A 13,958-nucleotide genomic window follows, 5' to 3' on the forward strand; every position below is an offset into this window, starting at 1 on the left:
AACAGACAGGAGGAGAACAATGTACCGCCCACAGTATCACAACCTACCAATCCGCCACCTTTTCCAGGGCGGATTCACTGAACACAAAAACACGGCGTAAACAGGACTTTGAAGGGAAAACGCTCACCTCTACACACCCCACGAGGAATCTGGACGCCATGGAACCCGAGCTCCAGATCCTGCCAGCCTTCATCTTCTTGCTCCTATACCAGGAGCACGAACGCCGGCGGCGAAGACAACGGTGAGTACTGCACCTACGACACAGAGGAGGGGGGAGGGAAAAAACAGGGACACACACATGCAACACCCCCACCCTCACCCACTACAACACACACACTAATACAGCATGATACATTACTAGTTACACCCCCCAAACCCCCCGGAAGAATGCAAAGACAAAAGCAAATGAGTGTAACCATTGCAATCTATTAAAATCCAGGACACAAAAATATATATACACTATAAACAAATATATACACCAAGAATAGTAGTCCAGGTAGTGCTCCATTGAAGTCCGTGGAACACTAGGCCCACACAGCATGGGCGAGGCCCACACTCAATCCCCGAACATGATGGAGAGAACACTGCAGGGGCATCAGATAGCAATAAAACAGGCACCTCACGGGGAAGGGAAAGGGGGGGCACCTCAGCCGGTTGACTGCACAACGCCAAATCCATGAGGGGGCCACATGCCCACTGTTCAATGCTGGGGAGTGCAAAGCCTCAGTCTCTCAAGTCTCTACAGTGGGTGGGTTGCCCACTGCTTTATCCTGGGGAGTGCAAAGCCACAGTCTCTCAAGTCTCTACAGTGGGTGGGTTGCCCACTGCTTTATCCTGGGGAGTGCAAAGCCACAGTCTCTCAAGTCTCTACAGTGGGTGGGTTGCCCACTGTTCAATCCTGGGGAGTGCTAAGCCTCTGTCTCTCAAGTCTCTACAGTGGGTGGTTGCCCACTGTTCCATCCTGGGGAGTGCAAAGCCACAGTCTCTCAAGTCTCTAAGTGGGTGGGTTGCCCACTGTTCCATCCTGGGGAGTGCAAAGCCAGTCTCTCAGGTGGATGCCTTTCTCCACTGGTTCTGGAGGGGGCCTTGTGCCCAGAGTGCTTCTTCCTGCCAAGGACAGAGGTAGTGGATGTATCTCTCCACTGGTTCTGGAGGGGGCCTTGTGCCCAGAGTGCTTCATCCTGCCAAGGACAGAGGTAGTGGATGTTTCTCTCCACTGGTTCTGGAGGGGGCCTTGTGCCCAGAGTGCTTCATCCTGCTCGTGACGGACTTAGTAGCATCAGTGCCCTTGGTGCTCATGGGCCAGCAGTGCTTGTGGCGGCGGTGTCCTGTTCAGCGGTGCTTGTGGCGGCGGTGTCCTGTTCAGCGGTGCTTGTGGCGGCGGTGACCTGTTCAGCTGTGCTTGTGGCGGCAGTGTCCTGTTCAGCGGTGCTTGTGGCGGCGGTGTCCTGTTCAGCGGTGCTTGTGGGGGTGGGGTCCTTGGCAGTGACTCAGCTGCTGGTGGTCCTGTCTGGCCCAGCGGGGCTTGTGCTGGCGGTCCTGTCTGGCCCAGCGGGGCTGGTGCTGGCCTCCTGGTCAGCAGGGCTGGTGCTGGCGGTGGCCTCCTGGGCAGCAGGGCTGGTGCTGGTGGTGGCCTCCTGGGCAGCAGGGCTGGTGCTGGCGGTGGCCTCCTGGGCAGTGGGGATGATGGCGGTGGCCTCCTGGGCAGCAGGGATGATGGCGGTCTTCTAGACCGTGCTGCTCTTCCCAGACTTGCTGACTTTCTTGTGGCCTTTCCCCACCTTGGAAGGTGTCACAGCTGACTCCACACTCCCACCTGTACCCCTGGGAGCTGCTTTGGTGGCTGGAGTCGTCCCCCTCTCCCGCCGGGTACTGGCCAACTTTTGATGCTTCACAGGTGGGGGACTGTCCATGCTGTGGCTCCATGCCACATTGGCTGCCCTGCTGCCCGGTGCACTCCAGATTCCGGTGACTACAGGCACCACTGGTCCCGGAGATGTTGTGGCTGATGTGCTAGGTTGGGACCTGGAGAGTCGGACCCTAGGAGACTGACGGGGTGGGGGAGGTGAAGGAAAGAGGTCAAGGTTGGACAGGAAAGTTTCTTGGGAACACTGGGACAGGTAGCTGGAGGGGGTTTGGGAGTGGAGGAAGAGGTTGTGGTTGCAGGAGGTGTTCGTTTGGAGACTTTGGGTGAAGGTGCATGCGCTGTAGGCTGTAGTGAGGTGGATGGCTGTTGGGTGGGTGTGTGCCTGCGCTTGTGTATCTTGGGAGGTGGCGTCACAGACACACTGGGAGAGGACACAGGGGACGTGTCAATGGTAGTGGGGGTGGTGACTGCATGTGAGCGGGGTGTGGTGGTGTGTGTGCTGGTGATGGAAATAGTGGCTGTAGATGTAGTGCACGCAGGTGTGAGTGTAGACAAGCCTGGGAGGGAGGAGGGAGACGAGGAGGAGGGGGACACAGTGGAGGCAGTGGATGTTGGTGCGTCTGCATGTGTGTGATGCGTGCGTGAGTGTCTGTGGGATGTGTAATGCTTATGTTTGCCAGAGCTTCCCTTGTGTGTTGACGTGTGTGCATGCTGGTCTGGAGGTGTGCTTGGGATAGGCTGAGGTAGAGGGGATTGGGTCTGGGCGGAGGAAGTTTGAGGGGGGTGCTAGAGACAGGGACAATAGCTGCCATCAGTGCTGAGGCCAGAGTCTGAAAAGCTCACTGAAGGGCCGCCTGACCAGAATGAATGCCCTCCAGGAATGCATTTGTTTGTTGCAACTGCCTTTCTACACCCTGGATGGCATTCCAAATGGTAGACTGCCCAACAGTGAGGGACCTGAGGAGGTCAATGGCCTCCTCACTGAGGGCAGCAGGTGTGACTGGGGCAGGGGCTGAGGTGCCTGGGGCAAAGGTGATGCCCACCCTCCTGGGTGAGCGGGCACGGGCCAAAGGTTGAGGGGCTGCTGGTAGGGCGGTGCTGGAAGGGGGTTGGTGGCTGTACCTGTAGATGCGGGGGGCACAGATGTGGCCACCACCACAAGGGAGCTTCCATCAGAGGACGAGTCCGTATCACTGGTCTTAGCTCCTGTCCCCGCCATGGAGCTCCCCTCGCCCTCCGTCCCACTGGTGAACTCCAAGTCTGAGTCCGTTGGTGAACTCCGAGTCCGTTGTCTCGCCCTCCAAGGCCATGTGGGATGCAGCTCCCTCCTGCTCCGGTGCCACTGCTCCTCTGCCTGATGATGCTAATGCACACAAGAACAGGGAGACCACAAAAAGGGGGGAGAACGACAGAAGAAAGACATGTTGAGTGCATGCATTACTGCTACTGTTTGCGGACATGACAAACACAGAAGCCCCCTGCACTACGCCACGCTCTTGGGCTCCACTGTTCAATCCCTGGGACATGGCCTACAAGGCTATGGGCGACATCTGCACACATGGATGACAACGGAGCTTGACTAGGTGTACTTGGCACTGTACACAGGTGGGGTGGGGTGCCACAGGGTCTGCCAGAACAAGGGGACCTAACTAGCACACTCGACCTGGCCTAGGGAAACCCACAGCCCACCTCCCCCACCCAGACACCTCCACTGCACGCAAATTCAGCAGAATGAGAGTGTACTCACCCCCTTGTGGCTGCTGTGATGCCTCCGCCGTCTTCTTGCTCCAGCGGCGAATGTCCTCCCATCTCTTACGGCAGTGGGTACTCCGTCTGTGGTAGACCCCCAGGGTCCGGATGTCCTTGGCGATGGCACACCAAACATCCTTTTTCTGGTGGGCACTGACCTACATGAATTGTACAGGGGGAAAAGAAAAGTTATTACCAACTGCACCGTCACAGTCATTGGCCCCCATCCCTACCCTTGCCATGTGGCACATGCACTCACCATTGTTTCATGCACGCCTCAATCTCCCCCACCCCATCTTTCATCCACCCCACTCCACACAGGCATAGCCCATACAGCATGCTCCCAGTGTATTTACCTGTTTGTCTGGAGCACCGTAGAGTAGCGTATACTGGGGGAGGACCCCATCCACGAGTTTCTCCAACTCCTCCGCTGTGAAGGCAGGGGCCCTTTCTCCAGACGCATGAGCCATTGTCTCTTCCAGACCGAGGTCACAGCAGCACTTGCAGTGTAGGTCCTTTCCTGTCGAAGATCAGGTATCGAGTGATTGAAGTGATAGAAAATGGCGGTCACGTCCGCGGCGGTGCGTACAGTCACTGCCGGCGTACATCGTCATTGGCTCCTGGGACCCATAGGGTCCAATGTTAACCAGTGTAGAATTGCACTGCGGTCTTCGACCGCCTACCACAACGGTGTACAACACCAGCACAGTTACCTCACATCCCATTGTCCCACTTTACAGGTTAGGCAGCTGCCATTTCAGGGGCCCACATGGCTTAATTTTTAACTGCGTCACACATACCTAGGCCTTGCCTGAACACTCATACATGCCAAATTTCATATTATGATTTGTGTTCTGTGTAAGCTGTGGGTACGTACCTCTGAGTTGGTTGTCTCTGTGCTCGCTGTTGTCCTTCATAGGCACCATCCGCTTGGACATGTGAGGAGATGGCGGCATCCTCCAGTGTACAGACCGCTGGTGGACCTGTCGACAATGGAGGGAAGACATGTGATCTTCACCTACAGGCTTGATCGTGCCACAATCCTGGAGCTGTGTGCCCAGCTGGAGCCAGACCTGATGTCAGCTATCCTCCATCCCACAAGAATCCCCCCTCAAGTGCAGGTGCTGTCAGTACTCCATTTCCTTGCAAGTGGGTCATTTCAAACAACAGTGGCCATAGCATCAGGGATGTCCCATCCTATGTTTTCCAACGTGTTGTCCAGAGTGTTGTCTGCCCTGCTGAAACACATGCGGAACTACATCATTTTCCCTCAGGTGGAGGATTTGCCTACAGTGAAAGGTGACTTCTATACCCTGGGACATATCCCCAACATCATAGGTGCCATTGATGGGACACATGTGGCTTTGGTCCCCCCCCCCGCAGGAGTGAACAGGTGTACAGAATCCATGAATGTGCAGATGGTGTGTTTGGCTTTTCTGCAGGAGGATGGCCCAGATGGCGGTGTTGTTGCAGCTGTGGAGCCTGTGGACAGTGAAGACGAGGAAGCAGAAGAAGAGGACATCGACAACAGGAACTCGGTGATCCTGCAATATTTCCAGTGAGACACAGGTAAGAATACGAACCTGCTTATACATGTACTTTAACACTACTACCTCTCAACTGTCTGTCGTTTTCACCCAGTGTATGTTCACTGAGTTGTCACTTAGCCTTACGATTTCACAGATGTGGGCCCCACTGTGTGACACCTGCTTTTTTTCCTCATGGACTAGAGCTGTATGGCATAGGTATGTTGACATTACATTTGAAAGAGCATTTTGACACTGTAATTGCTAATACACTATTTCGAAATCACAGACTGACTCCAGATTGTTTTGTGCTTCAAGGGTGTTTATTTAAGTGCTCAATAGTGGAGGGGGTTGTAAAATGGTGAGGGGTGATGGTGGAGGAATGTCCATGGCAGAGTCCAGTCTATTAGTCTCACAGGTGCATTGCCCAAATGAGCATAGGAAGTGGAGCTGGGGCAGTTTGAGGATGGACAGGGTGATGAAGTGGGACAGAAGGATGACATTCAGGGTGGTCTAATTTCTCGGCGGGGGTCTTTGCATCGTTCTCTGTCTTTGTCCTGGATCTCAGGGACCGTTTGTGGGGTGGTTCACCCTCTGCAGGGGGTGGGGTGCTGGTGTGGTGGTCCTGTGGAGGTGCTGTCCACTAGCGCCGGCAGAATTGGTGGGCAGTTCATCGTCCAGGCTAGTGTCAGGGGCCCCTTGTTGTGCCACAGTGTCCCTCCTGGTGTTGAGGACTTCCTTCAGCACCCCTACGATGGTGCCCAGGGTGGAATTGATGGATCTGAGTTCCTCCCTGAAGCCCAAATACTGTTCCTCCTGCAGGCGCTGGGTCTCCTTAAACTTGGCCAGTACCATTGCCATTGTCTCATGGAAATGGTGGTAGGCTCCCATGATGTTGGAGAGGGCCTCGTGGAGAGTGGGTTCCCTGGGCCTGTCCTCCCCCTGTCGCACAGCAGCCCTCCCAGTTCCCATGGGTTCCTGGGCTGTGTGCCCACTGCCACTGCCACCAGGTCCCTGTTGTTGTTGGGGTGGTGGGTTAGCCTGGGTTCCCTGTAGTGGTGGACACACTGCTGATTGACGTGTCCTGGGGACTGAGGTATGGGCCCGCTGGGTGGGTCCTGCAAGGGTATGAAAGGATGTTTATTACATCTGTGTGTGGCATGGTGTGCAATGGGTGGGTGACCGTGTACCCCAGTGCTTGCATTCCTGTGTGGGTCCTTGTGTGATGGTGGATTAGGGGAGTGTATGGGTATGTGCAGTGGCCATGCTTTGGTGATGGGTGTCCATGCTTTGTTGTTGCATGCAGGGCTTGGTGTTAGGACGTGTGGTTTGTGAGGTTGGGACATTTGTGAGGAGTTGGAGTGATGGGGGTGAGGGTGAGGGTGGGGGTATGTGATAGCATGCAAGTAGGGTGGGGGATGTAATAGTTAAGATTTGACTTACCAGAGTCCATTCCTCCATCTACTCCTGCGAGGCCCTCAGGATGCAGAATCGCCAACACTTGCTCCTCCCATGTTGTCAGTTGTGGGGAAGGAGATGGGGGTCCGCCGCCAGTCCGCTGAACCGCAAGGTGGTGTCTTGAGACAATGGAACGCACCTTCCCCGTAGGTCGTTTCACCTCTTCCTGATGTCATCCCTATTTCTTGGGTGCTGTCCCACTGCGTTGACCCTGTCCGCTATTCTTCGCCATAGCTCCATCTTCCTAGCTATGGAGGTGTGCTGCACCTATGATCCGAATACCTGTGGCTCTACCCGGAGGATTTCCTCCACCATGACCCTGAGCTCCTCCTCAGAGAACCTGGGGTGTCTTTGCCGTGCCATGGGGTGGTGCGGGATGGTGTGTGTAGTGATAAGTGGGGTGATATTTAGTGGTGTGTTATATGAGATGCATGGAAGTTATGTGGGTGATGGTATTGTGTGCCTGTGGATGCTTGGTAGTTGTTTGTAGTGTCTCTCTCTGGCCTTCTCTCGGTAATTTTGTCGTAGGGGTTTGTGGGGGATGTGGGTGTGTGTTTTATATTGTAATGGGTGTGTGGGAGTGGTGTGTGTATGTATATCAGGTGTGTGTATTTCTATTTGTCCAATGTGGTAGTGTTTTGTAAATGTGAGTGTATTTTGAGCGCGGCGGTGTGTGCGCCAATGGAATACCGCGGTTGAAAGACTGCTGCGTGGATTCGTGTGTCGTGATAGTGTGGGCGTATTTCTGTTGCCGTGACGGTGGAGGTTTTGTTTTCGCCAGTTTATCACTGACCTTTGGTGTGGCGGACTTCTGTGGGTGTCCGAATTTTGGCAGATTCCGAGCAGTGGGTCATAATGACCGTGGCGGAATTCCGCTGCCGCGGTGGTGTGTTGGTGGTCTTTTGCACAGCAGTAAGCAGCTTTTACCGCCAGTGTTGTAATAAGGGCCACAATGTTCTGATACCACCCAATTCCGGGGCGTCATTTAAGCTATCAAGTAAGTACGGGAAACAGGCATTTATAAAAAGTAAGAAAAGAGTTGGAGCCAAAACACATCCCTGCCTAACACCTTTCTGTATGGAAAACTCGTCAGATATCTTTCCGTCCTTCCCCCACCTTACCCTAGCAAAACTCCCTGAATACAGCTCCATAATCAAATTTAACAAGGGGCCCGGGACTCCAATTTTTGCCAGAGTCTCCCATAACTTGGGACGGGGTACCAGATCAAAAGCAGATCTGAGATCAACAAAGGCGACGAACAGCCTACCACCATCCAGGTCCACCACCTTCCATTTGATTGTAAGAAAGCGGAAGACCTGGTCCACCATGGCCGTCCCTTGCCGAAAGCCCGCCTGCAAATGGCTTATGGCCCCATTTTCTTCTGAGCCTACCCAAAACCTGGAAGGAAAAGATTTTCTGGAGATTGTCTAAAAGGCTAATCGGTCTATAATTCCCCGGAGACGATTTGTCCTCTTTTTTGTAGATAGGAACAATTATTGCACCCTTCCACGAGTGGGGAAAGATGTTGCTCTCCAGAATAGCATATGAGACTCTATTAATATAAGGGCCCCATAGTATCAAATCAGACTTATACAGGTCAGATGGGATCCCGTCTAGCCCAGGAGCCTTCCCTGTTTTTTGGGCCATAATAGCTGCCTCAGTTTCTTTCCTAGTGAACGGTGCAATAGTACCTGCCCCATTGAACTTATCCATATATGCAACCTCTATATCCACTAAGGAAGCAGAATCCTGGCTGTAGAGTTTAGTAAAATAAGAGATCCAAGTCTTTGCAGGGATGTGGCAATCCAGCCTAGGGCTCAGAATTCGTCCTTCTTGGGAAACCAGGGACCAAAATCTCTTTGTATCTGAATGCCTGGCTGCTACCAGCAAATCTTGCCATGTATCTTCCACCCACTGGGCCTTACTAGAGTTAATTACAGCAGCATAGTCACGCCTTGCCATCATTATGGCAGATCTATACTGTTGTCTAACTGCTTCCAAAAAGCCATGCTTGGCCCTCCTGCAGGCATTGTTAAACCATGGATTTAGTTGAATCGCTCTACGCCTCCCGCTTCCCGTTTTCCCTAATAAAAAGGGCCTTCAGTGAAGCAAAGAGCTCAACATGTTTGGCCATGATTTGGTCAGCGGAATAGGAGTTGGATACAAGGGCAACTGAATGCCTAGAAACCAAATCAGACATTTGAGCTACTAGAGCTCCTTTATTCGTGAAAGCCTCCCATCTTAATACACGCTGATTGCTAGCCACCTCCAAGGTGGGCATGACACTTTGATCTTGGGTATTTGGCCCAGAACCAGGAAACCACCTGACCCACTCTAACAAAAGGGGGAAGTGATCACTACAACACTGGTCTCACACTTTAAGGTCCTTAATTTCATGCCAGATCCATCAATGAGCAGATAGTCAATCAGACTGCTATAGGACCCTCTAAAAAAAGAAGAATGTGCTGGAATATCTGAAGGAAAACCCCCATTCCGTGGCCGTAGGCCATATAGCAGCATTAGCTCAATAATCTGCAATACCCTTAGGCTAGATTTAGGCTGGTTTCTCGCCATGGAAAAGGATGGAATTCCCCATATTGCATCCTCTTCCTGGGTTAACTCTAGAAATAGGGAATTGGGCTCTAGAGAAGTGTTAAAGTCACTGGCTATGATAACAAAATGCGAGGGAAGTAGATCAGCCACAAGTGTGTTTAGCAGGGATATAGTTTCTGAGATTTTACTAGAGGGACCTGGTCTATTATATAGGTTAACGCACAAAAGCAGGAAACCCATTTTTTATTTAAATGAAACCACCAAAATATTAGGTGAATTCACATAGATTTCCTTCACTTCCCCTACCTCAGAAATCTTTACCCACATAATAAGACCCCCTCCTGCCATACACGCAGGTGAAGGAATGGCCTCTTTCCAGAATGAAATATACCCTAGTCTGTATACATTAGTAGTGGCCCATGTTTCCTGGAAAAGGCAAAGACTACAGGAGTCGATAAGAGAACCCCACTCCGGATCACCAATCTTGTTCCGTAAGACCACTATATTCCAGGAAATTAAAGAAGAGGGGAGAGGCCTATGTCTAGGATGGATGACAGTGCCAACCTTATAGCGAGGGACTAAAGACAGGGTTGCTGAATCATCTATTATCCCTGGTCTTCCATCCTGAGTGGCACCCCCCACAATGGACACCTGGGAACTACCCTCCAAGTTCCTTCATAAGTTCCTACCCTCATACAGTGTAATAATATTCAGGGGGGCTATTGTTTCTTCCAGTCAATCAATGTCTGATAAATTAGAACTTGGCATTTTGTTTGGAGATTTTGGCCACTTGCCCCGGGTCTCACACTCACTCCACTGAGTGTCCACAGAAGGGACCGTTTGAATAGAAGAAAATGGCTCGACAGAGCCCATAGTAACAACCCCACTTATGGGGGTAGCAGATGATTACTTAGCTAGGGTATCCCCGGGGGTACAGTTTGAATGAAGAACAATATTCGATCTATTGCGTAATGGGTTCCGGGCCTCCAGGGATATCAGGCCTTTGACCAGGTCAGGAGTAACAAAAACTAGCTCCACAGTATCCAGGTGGCCTTGCTTGCCTATATGGTGCTTGGCAAAAGTAATATCTGACTGGATAACAGAGCCACATTTCCTGACATGCCTTATCCAGTGGGTGCCCTTGTTCCTTAACGACAAACTATCTTCGTACGTGTTTGCTGCTAACTTTGGGACGCTGCACATATAGATTGATAGTTATAATTTTTCCCTGTAGGTTGCCTAGCGAGGGTATTCCGTGGCTCTCCTATACAGGACCTAAACTGCAAATGATGGATGCTATGGCTAAATGCTCCGGGGGCTTTTACAATTCCTAGTGGTGGTCCTGTTTTGGTCAGTAGTTTATCGTGCCCTACGCCAGATTCCTTGCTCATGTCTTTAGCAGTAGGTAGGGTGGATTTAAAGCTTTTTTCTTACAGAATCTCCCCACCTCTCTTCTTAACCTCCGGGCGAAGTAAGGTGAGAGCCTCAGACAGCATTATTTTTGATCATTTACCTCTTGTTTTAGATCCATGGTTAGGTTGACCACTTCTATCTGGAAATTCCCACCCGTAACCTGACTGCTTAACATTTGCAAATTGGGATCTGCACAACCAATCTCTAGGTTTCGATCAATGTCTCCTAATGCAGAACAGTGATTGGAACAGGGTATATCGTGCACTGTAGTACTTCCATCAGCAACTCCCAGATCTACCGTTTGTGTAGAACTTTGTCTTTTAGCCTCTAGATCAGCTGCATCATCCAACCGCTCTGCAGTTATCAAGTTTAGGGTGGGATCCATGCAGCTAGCCAGATTAGCCCTTTTGGATGCTCTAGACCTACAAAAGGATGAAAGGGGGGCACTGGTTGATCCTTTTGTAGCTCGGGTCTCCTTTCCATTTAGCATAGACTCCATCTCTTTGTTTAAAATGTCAATTTCGTTGGTAGCACAGTTGGAAAATCTCTTTAGGTTTTTGTGGGATTTAGGGATTTTAGATGATGTGACTGCTGCCACAGGACTCCCTTGTGCCTTACGCTTCCCCATTTTATAATTAATATCGAAGGAACCTATGGATATAGCCAGAAATAATTAAAATGTCAGACCAGGAAACCGTCTACCTTAAAATCAAGAGGTGTGGCCCGGCCCGGCCCGGCCTCTTCCGATTTCTGACGGGGTGCGGATGGGCGTTGCGTTGCGGGTGTGAGCAACGTGCTTCCAAGCACTCGTGTTTTCAGGCTCCGCCCCCTCTCATGGCGCTGAATCCTGGGACACGGAGTCCCCAACCAACAGGGCAGCACAACAGCACAGCAAGGTTCCCGCTTTGCGGGGGTGCGCAACACGCTTCCAAGCGCTCGCATTTTCAGGCTCCGCCCCCCCCTTCTGGCGCTGAATCCTTTTTCTTCGGTTCTGTTTTCTTTTCCCTGGGCCCTACCGAGGTGAACTACTCCACGGGAGGAAACCAGTCTGTCTGTGTGCCGTAATTATAGCCACATCTGCCGCTGTTTCACCACCGCTTGCTGCTATTTGCAGTCGTTGTCTGCTGCTATTTGCAGTTGTTGTCACTGTCACTGTTGCTGCTGCCGATCCGAGAGGACCAAATCACTGATATCATGTTGTATGGGGGGGTGGCCGGGAACTCACTTTACAGTTACCAGCACCAACTGCTGCACCAGTATCCTGCTTCTTGATGCACTCAAGGGCAAGTGTAGGAGAGAAAAATCGCCCCAAGGCACTCCACGGTCCTCCAAAATACTCCAAGGGCGCTCCCTGTGACCCCCCTGTGACTTTCCTCAGGTCCACAGGTCCCAGGTACAGACTGGAAGTACCGGGTAACAGAGGGGAACACAGGGAGCCCCCCCCTTTCCGGCCTCCTCCGCCTTCCGCTTTATACCTCTCCTCGCGTGGGTTTTCGGCAGCCGTGCTCTCCTATTCTGACTCTCAGAGCCAGTGGTCAGTTTTCTCAATTTCTCACCTTGCCGCCACAGGTGCAGTCCTGCGGTCTTGGGGGTCACGATCCCTGGGACTGCTGCGGTCTCTACCCCCGCAGTCGTGCTCTCGGTGCCATGCGGTTTCGGAGCTGCAGACTCAGAGCTGCTGCGCTGCTGTGCTTCCTAGCCCCGCCCTTCTATCATTCAAACCAAATTCATTCATTCATTTATTCACTCATTCATTAATTCATCCATTCAATATGCCCAGATACAAGTAATTGAACTTCAACATTATTAGAGATCAGGATAATTCTTCTGCATCCTTGTGACAATGCTGGATAGATTCAAGAAAGATATTATGCACTGAGGCAAATTATCCATGTCCCTATTGGATTATGCAGCCTAGGGAGGTTTCATTCCAATTCAGTTGGCGCCTCATACAACTCAAGGTTATTCCTAAGGTATGCTTTCACAAGTCTGTTATTACCATGAAATGGATAGGGGGCAGTGCTTAATTTGTAAAAGAATGATTGCTGGTGCCCAAAAGCGCTGCTCAGAAGCCTATGCCCAGTGCTGCTATAAGTTTGTGCAGCGAATACCAAGGCTGAATAGTTTTGAATCCACCTCATGCCTCATTAATCCTGTGATAGGAACTCCCGGGCCCTTTATCTCACGCTTACAGGTTACTGCTTTCTCTCTTTGGGGTGTTTTTTCCGTGTTTCCTTTCTTTCTTCTTTCTACTTTGTGCATTTTCCCTCTTGCTGTCAGTAAATGTCCCATGAGAAAAAATAAGTGATAGTCTCCAAAAATGAGTGCCAATGGGCTTCACCAGCAACTACCGACTCAGATTCAGTACTGAAGTGACATGGGGTTATGTTTGCAAACACTAACATAAAGCTATTGTTCTGTTCTTTCACACTCTCGCGGACTGCACTGTGAATATGATTCTATCCCTACAAAATTACATCTGAGATGCATGGTATGATGGATCTGCCAAAGTAGGGTCCCAATAATGATGGAAGTGATTTTTGCTCAGAGAACTTAGCACATGAATGGCAGAACACCAAGGGCCCTGCCTTACAGGCTTGTAGAAGGGGAATGGACAGGTGTTCAGTGTAATGGGAGATACATTTTCCACCCTGGAGTGTGATATACTACTGAGAAAGTGTTGGGGTAGTCTCTTAATGGGTGTGATGAATATGTTATTTATAGTTCCTGGATACCCTTGCGGGTGATTAGCCGTGCTCTATACATCCTGTTTAATTGATTGATTGATACAGTTTGGATTTTTTTCTCACCCTTGCCTCCTTATGTTGATGAAGACTTCAGCAATATTGTATGCCTATTGCCCTCAATACAGAGTACAGTCCACTCCCTGAATTTCAACCACCACAGGGATATTGTTGTGTGGAAAATTGAACTGGTGGATCCTCTTCACTGCATAGAGTTTCTTCCAGAGACTGACCGTTCCATCCAAACTATAAATGGGGCTCTGGATTTCATGATCCGGCAAGAGTTAGTACTCTCTGTGATCCTCTTGTTGAATTGTGCTATTAGATAAAACCAATAAAATGTGTGTTGGGAATGGCCCTTTTTGCAGGGATTTCCCCAAACTTTTCGCCTTCTTCCTCCTATCTTTTCTGATTTGTTTATGCTGGTTTTTAGTCTCTGCGCAGTTTACCACTGCAGATCAGTGCTAAAGTGCAAGTGCTCCCTATGTAAATTCTATTGGTGATTGGTTTATCCTTGGTTGGCATATTTGATTTACTTGTAAGTTCGTAGTAAAGCGCACCAGTGGTGTCCAGGGCCTGTAAATCAAATGCTACTAGTTGGCCTGCAGCACTGATTGTGCCACCCACATGAGTAGCCCTGTAAATGTG

Source organism: Pleurodeles waltl, chromosome 3_1 (assembly GCF_031143425.1).
Source record: "Pleurodeles waltl isolate 20211129_DDA chromosome 3_1, aPleWal1.hap1.20221129, whole genome shotgun sequence".
Lineage (NCBI taxonomy): Eukaryota > Metazoa > Chordata > Amphibia > Caudata > Salamandridae > Pleurodeles > Pleurodeles waltl.